Below are 14659 nucleotides of genomic sequence, written 5' to 3' on the forward strand. Positions count from 1 at the left end.
ATCCCTTTTACACGAGTGTAAACAATACCATTTTGGGATTTTAGATTGTAGTAGAAGACTCTTACCAAATCTGGATAGTAACACCCTTGAAGTTGCAGTAGATGCTGGACGCCTTGCTCAATCAATTGCTGAGAAAATTGAAATTGATGTGTGGTAAACCAATTGAGATCTACAAATTTTTGACGAAGAATCTTGCGTTCTTTCCACATTTGTAGATATTCTTCATGCTTTCCATCATCGGAAATCCACCCATGAATATTTGGACCACGTGCAAGAGGTGTGCTTTCCGATCCATAGCTTCTTCTTCTTCTTCTTCTTGATGGTTCAGCCATGAGAGCAAGAGATTTGAATTTTGAGAGAAGAAATGAAGTGAATTTGAGTTGTAGAGGGATGGGTAAAGTGAGTGGGTAAAAATGAGGGATGGTATTGGTTTAAATAGGCTGAAAATGCCCCCCCTAACGTTCAAATTTAAAAAATGACCGTTTATAGCCGTTACAACGGCTATTTTTGGGCAGAATTTACTGCCTGGTACGTATGCTAATCGATTAACAGGACCTGTTAATCGATTAACGTTAATCGATTAACACCCTCTGTTAATCGATTAACTGACGCTGATTTCCGAAAATCAGCAATTTGTTCTTATTTTCAATTTTTAACATGTTTTCAATATCCCTAAATCTCTTCTAAGCTCATAGAATCTATCTTTAGGCAATGCTTTGGTGAAAATATCAGCTAATTGATGTTGGGTATCAATATATTCTATTTCACAATCTCCTTTTTGCACATGATCTCTAAGAAAGTGATGCCTAATCTCAATGTGCTTGGTTCTAGAGTGCATTATGGGATTCTTTGTAAGGTTTATTGCACTTGTATTATCACACTTAAGTGGTATATGATCTAAATGAATGTCATAATCTTCTAATTGTTGTTTCATCCATAAAATTTGGGCACAGCAATTTCCTGCAGCAATATATTCAGCCTCAGTGGTTGATAAAGCTACACAGGCTTGTTTCTTAGAATGCCAAGAAACTAAGGAACTACCTAGAAGATGACATGTTCCACTTGTGCTTTTTCTATCTATCTTACAACCTCCATAATCTGCATCGGAAAATCCTACAAGACTAGGTTCCGTTCCAGATGGATACCATAAACCAAAGGATGCAGTTCCCTTAAGATATTTCAATATTCTTTTAACTGCTGTAAGATGAGATTCTCTAGGACTAGATTGATACCTAGCACACACGCAAACACTCTGCATAATATCTGGTCTACTAGCAGTGAGATATAGCAAAGAACCTATCATACATCTATATTTAGTTTGATTTACCTCTTTACCTGACTCATCTTTGTCAAGATAGCAAGAGGTTCCCATAGGTGTAGATGCTTCCTTTGCTTTGTCCATTTCAAACTTCTTAAGAATTTCTCTACAATACTTAGTTTGAGAAATGAACGTACCTTCTTTCATTTGCTTAATTTGAAGACCGAGGAAGAATGTTAATTCTCCCATCATAGACATTTCAAATTCACCCTGCATAGTCTTAGCAAATTCCTCACAAAGAGATTTATTAGTTGATCCAAAAATAATATCATCAACATATACTTGAATAATCAAAATATGTTTTCCGACTCTTTTAATAAACAAAGTGGAATCAACTTTTCCTCTATTAAAATCATTTTCTAAAAGAAAATTGCTAAGTCTTTCATACCAAGATCTAGGTGCTTGTTTTAAACCATAAAGTGCTTTCTTTAACTTATAGATGTGATTTGGAAATTTAAAATCTTCAAAACCGGGTGGTTGTTCAACATACACATCTTCTTTTATAAAACCATTTAGAAATGCACTTTTAACATCCATTTGAATTAATTTAAATTTCATTATAGATGCATAAGCAAGAAGTAGGCGTATTGCCTCTAACCTGGCAACTGGAGCATATGTCTCATCATAATCTATACCTTCTTCTTGACTATATCCTTGAGCCACAAGCCTAGCTTTATTCTTGGTGATGTTTCCATCTTCATCCAGTTTGTTTCTGAATACCCATTTTGTTCCAATTACTTGATGAGTATCTTCTCTAGGAATCAATTCCCAAACTTGATTTCTTTCAAACTGGTTGAGTTCTTCTTGCATTGCAATACACCATTGTTCATCTTGAAGAGCTTTCTTAATGTTCTTAGGTTCTATCTGCGACATGAAAGCTACATTCATACAAAAATTTACTAAATTTCTTCTAGTGTTTACCCCTTTTGATATGTCGCCAATGATGTTGTCCAATGATAATCCTCTAGGTTGTTGCCATATTTTGTTTAGATCTTCATCATCTTGAGGACTATTCATTTTCTCTTCATTTGTTGTCTTTTGCAAGTCTTCATTTTCACCTGCATCTGATTCATCTGACTCAAGAGGTTTTACCTCAAGGTCCACAATTTCATCAAAGACAACATGCACAGATTCTTCTATGTCAATTGTTTTCCGATTAAAAACTCTATAAGCTTTTCTAGTTAGAGAATATCCTAGAAAAATAGCTTCATCGGATTTGGAATCAAATTTTCCTAAATTTTGTTTTCCATTATTTAAGACAAAACATTTGCATCCAAAAATTCTTAAATGTGAAACATTTGGTTTTCTTCCTTTAAAAAGTTCATAAGGAGTACATTTCAAAATTGGCCTAATAAGCATTCTATTCAATACATAACATGCAGTACTCACAGCATCAGCCCAAAATTGTTTAGGAACACTATATTCATTTAACATAGTTCTAGTAGTTCCTCTAAGGATCTATTCTTTCTTTCTACAACTCCATTTTGTTGAGGAGTTCTAGGTGCAGAAAAATTATGAGAAATGCCATATTCTTCACAAAAAGTTTCAAAAGATTCATTTTGAAATTCACCTCCATGGTCACTTCTAATAGCCTTTATTTTCAAATCTTTTTCATTTTGAACTAAATTTGCAAACTTTTTAAATTCTTTGAAAGCTTCACTTTTAAGAGTAAGAAAGAAAGTCCAAGTATATCTTGAATAATCATCTACAATAACTAAAGCATAATAATTTCCTCCAAAACTTTTTATCCTAGAGGGACCAAATAAATCCATGTGCAAAAGTTCTAAGGGTTTTAAACTAGAAACAACATTTTTCGAATGAAAAGATGATTTCACTTGTTTTCCCTTTTGACATGCATCACACAATTTATTTTTCACATATTTTAGTTTTGGTAAACCAATTACTAAGTCTTTAGAAATGAGTTTATTCAATTGTTGCATATGAATGTGTGCAGCTCTTTTATGCCATAACCATGGATTTTCTTCTTTTACTACTAAACATGAAATATTCCTATTTGATGCATTTTCTAAATCAATCAAATAAATATTGTTATGCCTAATTCCTTTCAAAGCAATTTCAGAAGAATCATTTTTATAAATAGTGCAAGAATTTTGTTCGAAGGTTACCTTGAATCCTTTATCGCATAATTGACTAATGCTAATTAAGTTATGCTTTAATCCTTCCACATATAGCACGTCTTTGATCATCAAGGTATCTTCACTTCCAATATCTCCTATTCCAAGGATTTTTCCTTTGTTGTTGTCACCATAGGTAACAAAGCCTCGTTCCTTTTTCCGGAAGCTTGTAAATTTCTTTTTATCTCCGGTCATGTGTTTTGAACATCCACTATCAAGACACCACATATACTTCCTTGGTTTTGATAATTCCTACAACATAAAAAGAACAAGCTATTTAGGTACCCAACTACTTTGTATGGGTCCTTTGGGTTAGATTTAAAAGGATTAAAATTATTTTACAACCCAAGCATATCTACCACTTGGAACACCATAATGCTTAATTTTACATTTATTAGATGTATGACCCTTTTTCATACAATAAAAGCATGATGCAACATTTGTGTTCCTATAAGTTGTTCCTTTTTCTACCCAAGTTCTACGGGTTCTATGATTATGTTTATTTTTAGGAACATACTTATTTTTAACAACCTTATTTTCATTATTTTTACTACATTCTCCAGTGGTTGTATTTTCAGAAAAATATTTGAATTTTATACAAGATTCACATTCATTACTAGCAATATATTTTTCTTTTTCATAGTATAAAACTTTACTTTTTAGATTTCTAATTTCTTCCGCTTGATATAAAAATTTATTTTTCAAACTTCTGTTTTCTTCAGATAAATTTGTAAATTCAGTTTTCAAATTATCATTAATTTTAGAGAAATTTTCAGAAGTAATTTTCAAATTTTTATTTTCTTCAAGAATATTTTCAAAATTTAATTTTAACTCTTTGAAATCCTTTTTCAATTTCTTATGAGCTATATCTAATTTTTCGGATTCTACTAATAAAGCAGCATAAGTATCATGCAATTCAGTTTCACTATCATATTGACTAGAATTATCTGAATCGTTAGATGTACTTACTTGGCTTCCAGAGTCATCGTCATCCGCCATTAGACATATGTTTGCTTCTTCATCAGAACTGCTCGAGTCAGAAATTGATTCGTTGTCATCGTCCCATGCGATGTATGCTTTCTTTTTCTTGAAGAACTTCTTTTCTTTCTTTTCTTCACCCTTCTTTTGATTTGGGCAGTCTGCTTTTAAATGTCCTTTTTCTCCGCAACCATAACATCTATAGTTTGAGGAAGATCCTTGATTTTCTCTCTTTTCGTTTCTGAATCTCCCTTTGCCTTTTGATTTCATGAACCTATTGAACCTCTTGATGAGTAAACTCAAATTTTCATCTTCTTCTGAGTCTTCATCTTCCATTTTGCTTTTGCTCTTTTCTACCTCAGATTTGAAGGCTAGAGTCTTTTTCTTAGTTTTTGCTTCTTCTTCATCTAGTCTTCCAAGGTCAAGTTCATGCTCTCTCAACTTTCCAAATAATGCAGCCATTGTCATTGTGTTGAGATTTTGTGACTCAGAAATTGCAGTCACTTTTGGTTGCCAAGACCTGTCTAAAGATTTCAAAATTTTTATATTAAGTTCATCAGTATCGAAAGACTTACATAATCCAATAAGATGATTTACGATGTTGGTGAAGCTTTTCTGAACATCTACTATTGTTTCCCCTTGCTTCATCCTGAACATTTCGTATTCCTGGATTAATGTATTCTTTCTTGCTCTCTTAACATCATCTGTACCTTCGTGGGTTACTCTAAGTACTTCCCACATTTCTTGTGCAGTTTTACAAATAGAAATCCTGTAAAACTCATCAACAGTTAAAGCAGACGAAATGATATTACGAGCTTTTACATCATTACCAAATTTTTTCTTATCTTCAGCAGTCCATTGGTCACGGGGCTTTGGTTCCTGCATATTGTTAATTGGAACAAAAGGACCAGATACAACAACATCCCAAATATCTATATCAATAGATTCCATAAAAATTTGCATTCTTATCTTCCAGAATGCGTAATTTTCACCTGTGAATAGTGGTGGTCTATTGATAGAAGCACCCTCTGCAAAGGTTTGATGTGATCCCGCCATTTGAATGACTATCAAAGCAAGCTCTGATACCAATTGTCAGAGCGGCTGCAGCGGAATGGTTAGCGTGGAATAACAAACCAAGAGGGGGGGTGAATTGGTTCTTACTAAAAACGTGTGCCTTAAAAATTTCTACTCAATTAAACTTACTTAGCAGATAATAAAGACAATAAAATAGAGTAAGGTTGAGAGAAATTTGCACAGATGATTTTATCCTGGTTCGGATCTTACCAATCCTACGTCCAGTCGCTTATCTCAAAACAAGATAAACACTTCACTAATCACAAAACTATTACAAACTACAATCACACAGATACAATTTGTAAAAGTTTAGAAAACACCTCTCTTGAAGCCACAAGAGATGAAACAACACCTCCTTTGAATCTTCACAAAGGATGAAACACTTCCTCCGAATACTTCACGAAGGATGACTTCCTCTTCCGAACACTTCCTTAGACAGACCAAGGATGAACCAGCTATTCCTCTATCACCGTAGCAGTATATCACCAACTCTACAGACAGAGTTTCCTTAGCTGAGCAAGAGCACACAATTCTCAAGAGTTTCTGAGTATTTGAGCACAAGGGAAGAGTAATGGATTATCCCCTTAATCGATTAGCACTGCACTGCTGGGCTTCTCCATGGCTCTCTGGAACAATCGATTAACACCCTCTGTTAATCGATTAACGCTAATCGATTAGCACCTCTTGTTAATCGATTAGCACTGCACAGTTTTTGCTTCTGATTTATTTTTTTACATCACTTTTGAATGCATACATGAAACTACTAATTTTCCTATGTTCATATAATTATTACAAAAGGTTACAAGTCTTCAAAGATCATTCTTCATGATTCATGTTTGTTCTTGACTTGATTTGGGCATCATCAAAATTTCTTCTTCATTATTTTGCTAACATATATAAAGTCCTCCTTTGTATAAAATATTTTTTTCAATAAATACTAATCATTCACAGGTGAGGATCTTTACATAACTAAATATACCCAATCATCTATCACCAAAACACCAACTTCACATCCACTCCTCAAAATTTATACCATTGAGTCTTAGTTCCTCTTGTACTATTTATTGTTCATGTAGATCATATAGTAAATAAACAATTAACTGTACACAAAAAAACAAAAATAGGTTTATTATTTTAATAAAATTTTGTCATGTTTTTTGCATCATATGATTCATGTTTGTAATAAGATATTTATCCACGAGTATATAAGACACAAATAACATTAAGGCTCCACTTGAGCAACCTACCATGCAAATATTAGTTCTTATGAATCCTTTAGGTCACAACAATATTACATGTTGATTACATATTGATTTAGATGTATTTTCTATGTGAATTTAGTAAAATCAGGATGACCGGAAGTCGAGGGAGGAATGGTCATGGAAGAAAAGCAAGAATAATAAAATGAGTTAAATATGGTTTTCATCCTTCTTTAAACCTTTGATTATTTTCATCCTCCTCCTTTTAAAAAGTTTCAAATTTAGTTTTCCATGAATAATGATATTAGTTTTTTTGTGTGACGTGACTAATTGTATACCTCGTGTAAGGCTAATTCTAGTTTTTTTTTTATGATTATAATTAAAATTAAAAAAAAACATTAAATCTTTAATGCCAAAACTGAAATTCCTATTCTTCTTCATTCCCAGTTGGGAAACTTCTCTGTTCCTTTTCAATGTTCTTCATCATGAAACCTTTAACTTCATAAACCTAAGTCTTCACCTTAGGAAACTTGCTTATCTCTTCAGGGTGCTCAACATAGCACTGCATATGCTCCTTCAACTTGGACCTGCAGCAAGCACAAATCAAACCACATACAACCTTCCCCAAGCAACATAGATCACAATCACAACAAATTTGCCATCATCAAGATCACACAACATAAACTCAATACCTAAATTTCAATTCAGTGTGAAAATAATTCACAACAACACGAATTTCTTTTAATTTAAATTTCATTTCTATTTTCAATTTCATTTGCTTAAATCACGTTTGCTCAAATTGAATTTGTTTTATATGGATCAATAGGAGAAGTAGTGAATCCGTTGTCGACGAAAGGTAGTTATAAGTGTGGTCGTCGCAATTGTAAGTGAATTTATTGTTGAAGGTAGGAAACTTTTGGAGGCACATGAAAAACGATGGCGTTGAAGTTGCCACTGAAGTCAGTATACTCCAAGAGAATCACGATGTCGTAAGAGATGAACACGTAGATCAAAGATCTCTAAATCTGATTGTCTCACCGTCTTCTCCCAGATCTGTCTGTAGTGGGCTCTCTCTCTCCACCTACACAGGCTTCTTTTTGAAGAGGATTCTAGTTTTAGGCCTACAAGTTTAATGTTTTTTCTTTTAATTTTAGTTATAACGAGAAACAAAATTAGAAATGGTCTTGCATATGATACATGTTAGCTATATCAGAAAAAAGACTAACATTGTTAGTCGTGGAGGACTATATTGAAACTTTTTAAAAGCAGATAGATAAAAATTAATCAAAGTTTCAATCAAAGTTTCAAAAAAAGAGACGAAAACTAAAATCACATACTAGTTTATGGATAAAACACATATTTAATCTTAATAAGATTAAACATTTCGATGGTTAAATAAGTGCTCGATTTAGTTGAGTATAATGAATGCACAGGGTTCAAAACTATTAAATGTTTCACCTGCATACATTATATTTATGGTTTCCTTGGTGAACTTTTACCTTTTGAAAGCCTAATTCCGGCTCAATGACACTCTAATCCTGATTAGTGTGATAATCCATGAGTTAGTGGTATAATCCTAATCTTTGAGGGATCCTATCAATTAAGTGTTTACTCGAACACAATCGTTTGGCCTTGTGATATTTGATCGGCATGTACTATAATTAATACATTAGTACATATAAAAGTGAAACACAGGAAGAAACATGAGACTAAAAAATAAATTGACATCTAGAGAAAAAGTAAAACTTCCACACACTTCTTCTCACTTGATTCAAAAAGTGTTTATAGCTTAATGTAAAATCACTACTTCGGATTCACGGGTATTATTTCCTGCACCTCCAGAAGCAAAGTAAAAGGATAAATGTGTCATTCATCTTTTTCCCTCCACTTCATCCTCCTTACACCACTTCAACATCATTTTCTTCCCCACTTCCACCATTTTTTTTACAGTACCTCTCTATCCCAAACAACCACATTCAAAACAAGAAGTCATTGAACAGAGAAAGCAACAAGAAAGGTTAAGAAAATTGTAAATCTCACCAACCCCACACATCCAACCAGGCATATTGTTATCTTTCTTAACCCATATTTGAAGACATTACTTCCCTTCTTTTTCCCTAAAGTGATTCTCACTAAACATAACATTAAATCCAAAGTTTTAACCTAATAGTTGGTTTTCCTTTTAGAAATGATTATTAAAAAAGAAAAGGTCGTCCCAAACTTCGCGATGACGCAACTTTTGCTCATGATGTCAGAATTTGACGAATCATATGTGCTTTTTGGGTAGAAAAATATGAGTTATCCAGTGCTAGGAGGTCAACCCTCCAATTCCAAAAAAAGGCCGTTTACTATTTCTTTTTTATTTTTGAAGTTTAATTTTTATTGTTTTTCACATTTTCCTATGTCAGTTAACATAATTGCACTCTCAATTTTGATTTGAAATTTTTTGTGCTATCTTTTCATGATTTTTGAGGATTTGTCACAAAATTTCAGCCCATACTGAATTGATTTGCATATACTTGATGTTTACACCCTTATGTTTTCACTATATTGACTTTTGCTGATAGAGTTGACTTAGTGCATGACTAGGGGTAGTCTTGGGCAAATATCACCCTTTGATCCTAAAATTGATAGGACTTTTCATAGATTAGCTAGGCATAATAGGAATGTCTTTAGATTCAGTCCCACTATTTGAATCCATACCATTAGTGTCTCAGCATTCTACTTCTACATTTATTGTTCCATACTTTGTGCATACTACATCTACTGCATCTAATTCTGATTCTGTTATTTTTCATAACAAGAACAATATGGCACAACCTCCACCTCGCGAGAGGACTCTTAGGGAAATGGTTGCACCTGATTTCACTTATGAAAGCTTGTGCATCCAATATCTTGATGAGGACGTGCCATATGTTCTCAAAATTAGACTGGTCCATTTGTTGCCCAAGTTTCATGGTCTTGCAGGTGAATGTCCACGCAAACATCTAAAGGAGTTCCATATTGTTTGTTCCACAATGAAGCCTCATGATGTTCTTGAAGATCACATCTTCTTAAAGGCATTCCCTCATTCACTAAAAGGCGTGGTAAAGGATTGGTTGTAATACCTTGCGCCTAGATCCATCACAAGCTGGGATGATCTTAAGAGATTATTTTTGGAGAAATTCCTTCAAGCATCCCGGACCACAATTATAAGAAAAGACATTTCTGGGATTAGGCAGCTTGGTGGAGAGATCTTGTTTAAGTATTGGGAGAGATTTAAAATGCTATGTGCAAGCTGTTCTCACCACTAGATTTTCGAGCAACTCCTTCTCTAGTACTTTTATGAAGGCTTGAACAACATGGAGAGGAGTATGATAAATGCTACCAGTGGTGGAGCGCTTGGAGATATGATGCTTGCTGAAGCCAGACATTTGATTAAGAAGATGACTTCCAACTCCCAACAGTTTAGTGCTAGAAATGATGTTATTGTGGTGAGGGGAGTTCATGATGTTGCTACCCACTCCTCATCATCTGCAGATAAGAAATTGGAGAGCAAGCTTGATGCCCTCATGAGTCTGGTGACTTAGTTGGCTAGTAATCAAAGACCAACACCTCCATCTGCATATGTTGCACAACTATGTGCTATATGTCCTTCCAGTGACCACTATACAGATGTTTGTCCTTCTTTGCAGCAATCTATTAGTCATGATGCACCTCAAACCTATGTTGCAAAACATCTACAATAATAGGCAGCCACAACAGCAAAATTGTGATTTGTCCAGCAACAGGTACAACCTAAGGTAGAGGAATCACCCAAATCTTAGATGATCCAATGCTCCCCAACATCAGCAGCAACAACCACTACAACACCAGCAACCACCACCTTTTCAAAATGTTGCAGGTTCGAGTAGACCACATGTGCCTCCACCAGTTCAGTATATCAAAGCAAGCAACAACAACAAGAGATACCTACCTAGACAGCTCCTCAACCTTCCACTTCTTCTAAGCCTACTTTGGAGGAGTTAGTGAGGCAGATGACTATTCAAAACACGTAATTTCAACAGGAGACAAAAGCTTCAATCCAGAGTTTGACTAATCAGATGGGGCAAATGGCTACACAGCTAAATCAGGCAAATTCTTAGAATTCTGATAAGTTACCATCCCAAACTGTGCAGAATCCAAAGAATGTCAGTGCCATTGCCCTTAGATCTAGGAAGCAAATCGTTGTGCCCATAGTGCCACCTCCTGCACCTGCATCTACACCTACACCTGCACCCTAGCTTCACCCTGTTACTTCTCAAAGAAAAGAGGACTAGGCTGGTCCAAGTAGAAAATTTGAGGCAGATGGTCCTTCTTCTTCCACTAGTGATAGTGCATCTGTGAGATTTTGTTATCTTTCATTCACCTCTTGATTGATTGATCATTTTGCCATGTCTTGAATTGCTTAGATGATTTTATAAGTATTTGTTTTCTCTAATTATTTGTGTGTTGGATGTTGTCTACCCTTTTTCTTTTTCCAGATTCCTTGAGGACTGTGTAAATCTGTTTATTTTCTAGTGAGTCTTTTTGTTTTTGTGTGCTGAGGTTGTGTCACTCCCCTAATATCCTTTGAACAATTCCTTGATCTACGTCTTAATTTTGCCCAGGAGTGCAAAAGAATAAGTGTGGTCTATTTTAATGAGTCAATATTTTCTTGACTTCACTTAGCTTATTATACTTGATTAATGAGGGAATTGTGCTTGAATGTCCATTATTTTCCCATTTTTGCTAATTGTGCTTAATTTGACCAGAATTTCCTATTTTAATTAATTTGAATTATTTGAAGTTAATTATTGTGATTATTAATTGCAGGGGAATTTTTGGAATACTATTTTGGGCGATCAAGGGGGTTGCCACGTCATTTTCCACTTTTCACATAGGCGTTTTAGATTTAATTAGAGTGTAAATTCGAAGGTAGTGAATATTGGACTAGATTTACATTTTCTTGACAGATTTAGGGTTTGGGCCCATTTTTTGGGCATAATTGGAAAAAGTCCATTTTGGTGGCTGACCTAGTTTAGTGTGCCAAAGGGGGCAGACCCTAGATACTCTCCTCATTTTACATTTTTGGCTTTTTGGAGAGCTCCATCTTAGGTTTTCGTTTTTCTCTTCTCTTTATATTGAACTCATTTTCTCTAATTAATTGCATTTTTGTTTTCCATTCTCGTTTCCTTTGTCTTGCTTATTTTCGTTTTTGCATTGTAGTTCATTTTCCATTTTCCTTGTGTTTAATGTTTGTTTTCCAGCTTTGTTTCTATCAAATTTGTGTTTTCTACTTTCATTTTAGTACTAGGGTTTCGTTTTTCTGTTTAGGTTGCGTTTTTTTTATGTTGTTTTGAGTTTTCCAATTTTGCGTTTTTAATGCTTAGTTTCAGTTTCAATTCATTCATAATGGTAGCTTAATCGTTTAGGAGTGATCATTAGTGATTTTGCAACTAAAGCTACAAAATTTGGTTTGCACTCTTCTGGTGTGGCGATCAACGGGAGTCAGCCTGAGCGTTAGAAAGCTGAGAGGTTTGGTGCTAAGCTACAAAATCCCACCTCCTCCATGGAAACCTGCAAAATCCCAAATCGCACGAACATTGAACTCATTCAACCTCTATTGATGACGGGAAACCCCCAAATTGAAAATTAAGGTTTTGATTTGGGGAAGATGGTGATAACATAGCGAGATGATGATGTGAGCCAACCATTGTGAGCTTTACTATATATGTGACAACTCATTCCGTTTTTCTTACGCGGACTCTATGTCGTTAGCGATTTAGACGCCGTCAGCGAAAAAGACCAAATTGAACAAATTTACAAAAAAATGACCACTTTAAACGCTGAAAAAACTCGAGAACCACTTTAAACAAAAATGACGAATATAAAGACCGAAATAGGTATTAAACCTTTATAATTTTTCCTTTCTCAATCAATTTCATCATTTCCACTCTTTACTATCTATATTTGAGTGAAAAATAAAAGAAATGAAGCTTTTAACATTTTTCTTTCTCATTCTATTTTCTACTTAAAAAAAGATGTTTTTTTCTAATTTATTTAGGTGAGTCAATTTTCATTTTACATTTTTCTTTGCTTTTTAAAAGGGACAAAGAATATACTTAAATAAAAGTGCATTTATTTCAAAACCAAAATAAAATAAACATATCATAATTTCATGGAATAAACATATCATAAAAGGGTGTTAATTTGGTCTTATATACACTAGAGATTTGACATAAATAAAGATTAACTAATAAGTAAATAATTTAAAATAACACTTTTACAATAAGACATGCTTATGACAAAGGTGATACTCACGGATTGATCCCTCCTTCTCTTTCCATTTGTGCTAACGTACAAGCTATTCTGAGCTCCCTCATACAAAAACAAATATCATTAAAATGCTCCATACATTTTTGTTACAAAAAACTAAAAAAAAAACAAAAACAACATTGTTACTTTTCTTCCCTAAGAATAGCTTGCTAAAAATAAGCCATCAGACTTCAATGTCAATCTAGATTGCAAAGCATAAAAAAACTCAGATAATAAAAAATAAAAAATAATATCAAAACTAACTTGGATAAGAATAAAGCCTTATGATTTGCACATTGATGTTTTCTCTATATTGGCAAATCAAATATTCAAACATTATTGAGATTTATAATTCAATTATAAGCGAAATAAGTTAGTCGGAAACTTGGTTTCTTCTTTAACTCATAATCATTTGAAGATGTTCGTGAATGTAAACATAGTTGAATGTCCAATCAGTAATGTAGCTCTTATATTTAGAAGGCGATGAAAATAAAAAAAGAGAAAAATAACTAATAATACTACAATATTAGTAGTTATGTACTAACAATTATACTAAAAAACCTAATATTCTAAAAATGCTTTTTCTACAAATATAACACTGATCCATAATAAGTGTTTGATGTCTTACAATGTCATCTATTGTTGTGTGGGTTGTATTTGTAGCTATGGAAGCGTAATAAATTAGTTCATTACTCTTGACCTTAGCAATGATCAATCTTCACTCCTTAAGGCAGCCCAACTTAAGTATGAGAATTTCTAGCCATATCATGACTTATTATATTATAATGATATTACATTTGTTAAGTGTTAAAAAGTGGATTACTACACACACAAAGAAGCTCTGGTAGATAAAAAAATCCCTAGAAGGTTCACTTAGGGATATTATGCCATGAAATCCTTTCGTTTAACTTTGAGAAATATTATGAGACCAAATAACAATGAGAGTATGAAATAAATGGAATTAAAGCATAAATATAATGAAAAAGAACACTTTTTTGAGTTTCTCTACAAGAAATAGAGAAACAAAATATTATTCTCCACAAACATAGGTTACATGAAAATACAAAAACAAAAATAAAATGTGCATGCAAGCTCCTCACTCTCGGGGAAAAGAACACTTCGTTCATTGGTTAGATTTCATAAAGAACATTTTTACCTCCTTAGGATACTCAAAGGATGTTATCTCTACTATATAGAGGATGATACCCTTTTCTAGGCCTTTTCGCACAAAAAGGAGGCGATGGTTTCAGAGAACACTTTTTCATCTCACAAAATCTAGATTTTCCCCAAATTATTTATGCCACGACCTATAGCTGGCAATAATTTTTTACAGTACCCAAAGTTTGTTCAGTTATGCAAGGTGGTTAGATTTTTGATGTCTGATCAAGCGACAATGTGAAAGTAAAGGCTTATTTTCTTATCATCTTTGGTAAAGATGGTTGGGTGAAAAGAATTGCTAGTCTGCCTAACATCGAAGACATAGGGCATATGTAGCCAGGGAAAATGGATGCCTACTTCTACCCAATATAACTTGACTTAGATATGTTATTCATTTGAGAAAATTTCCTCCTAAGTTCATTGATCCATATCATATCTTAAGAAAAATTGGACCAATAATGATACGTTGTCGTTGAAGCTAT

Source organism: Vigna angularis, chromosome 11 (genome assembly GCF_016808095.1).
Source record: "Vigna angularis cultivar LongXiaoDou No.4 chromosome 11, ASM1680809v1, whole genome shotgun sequence".
Taxonomy (NCBI): Eukaryota; Viridiplantae; Streptophyta; class Magnoliopsida; order Fabales; family Fabaceae; genus Vigna; species Vigna angularis.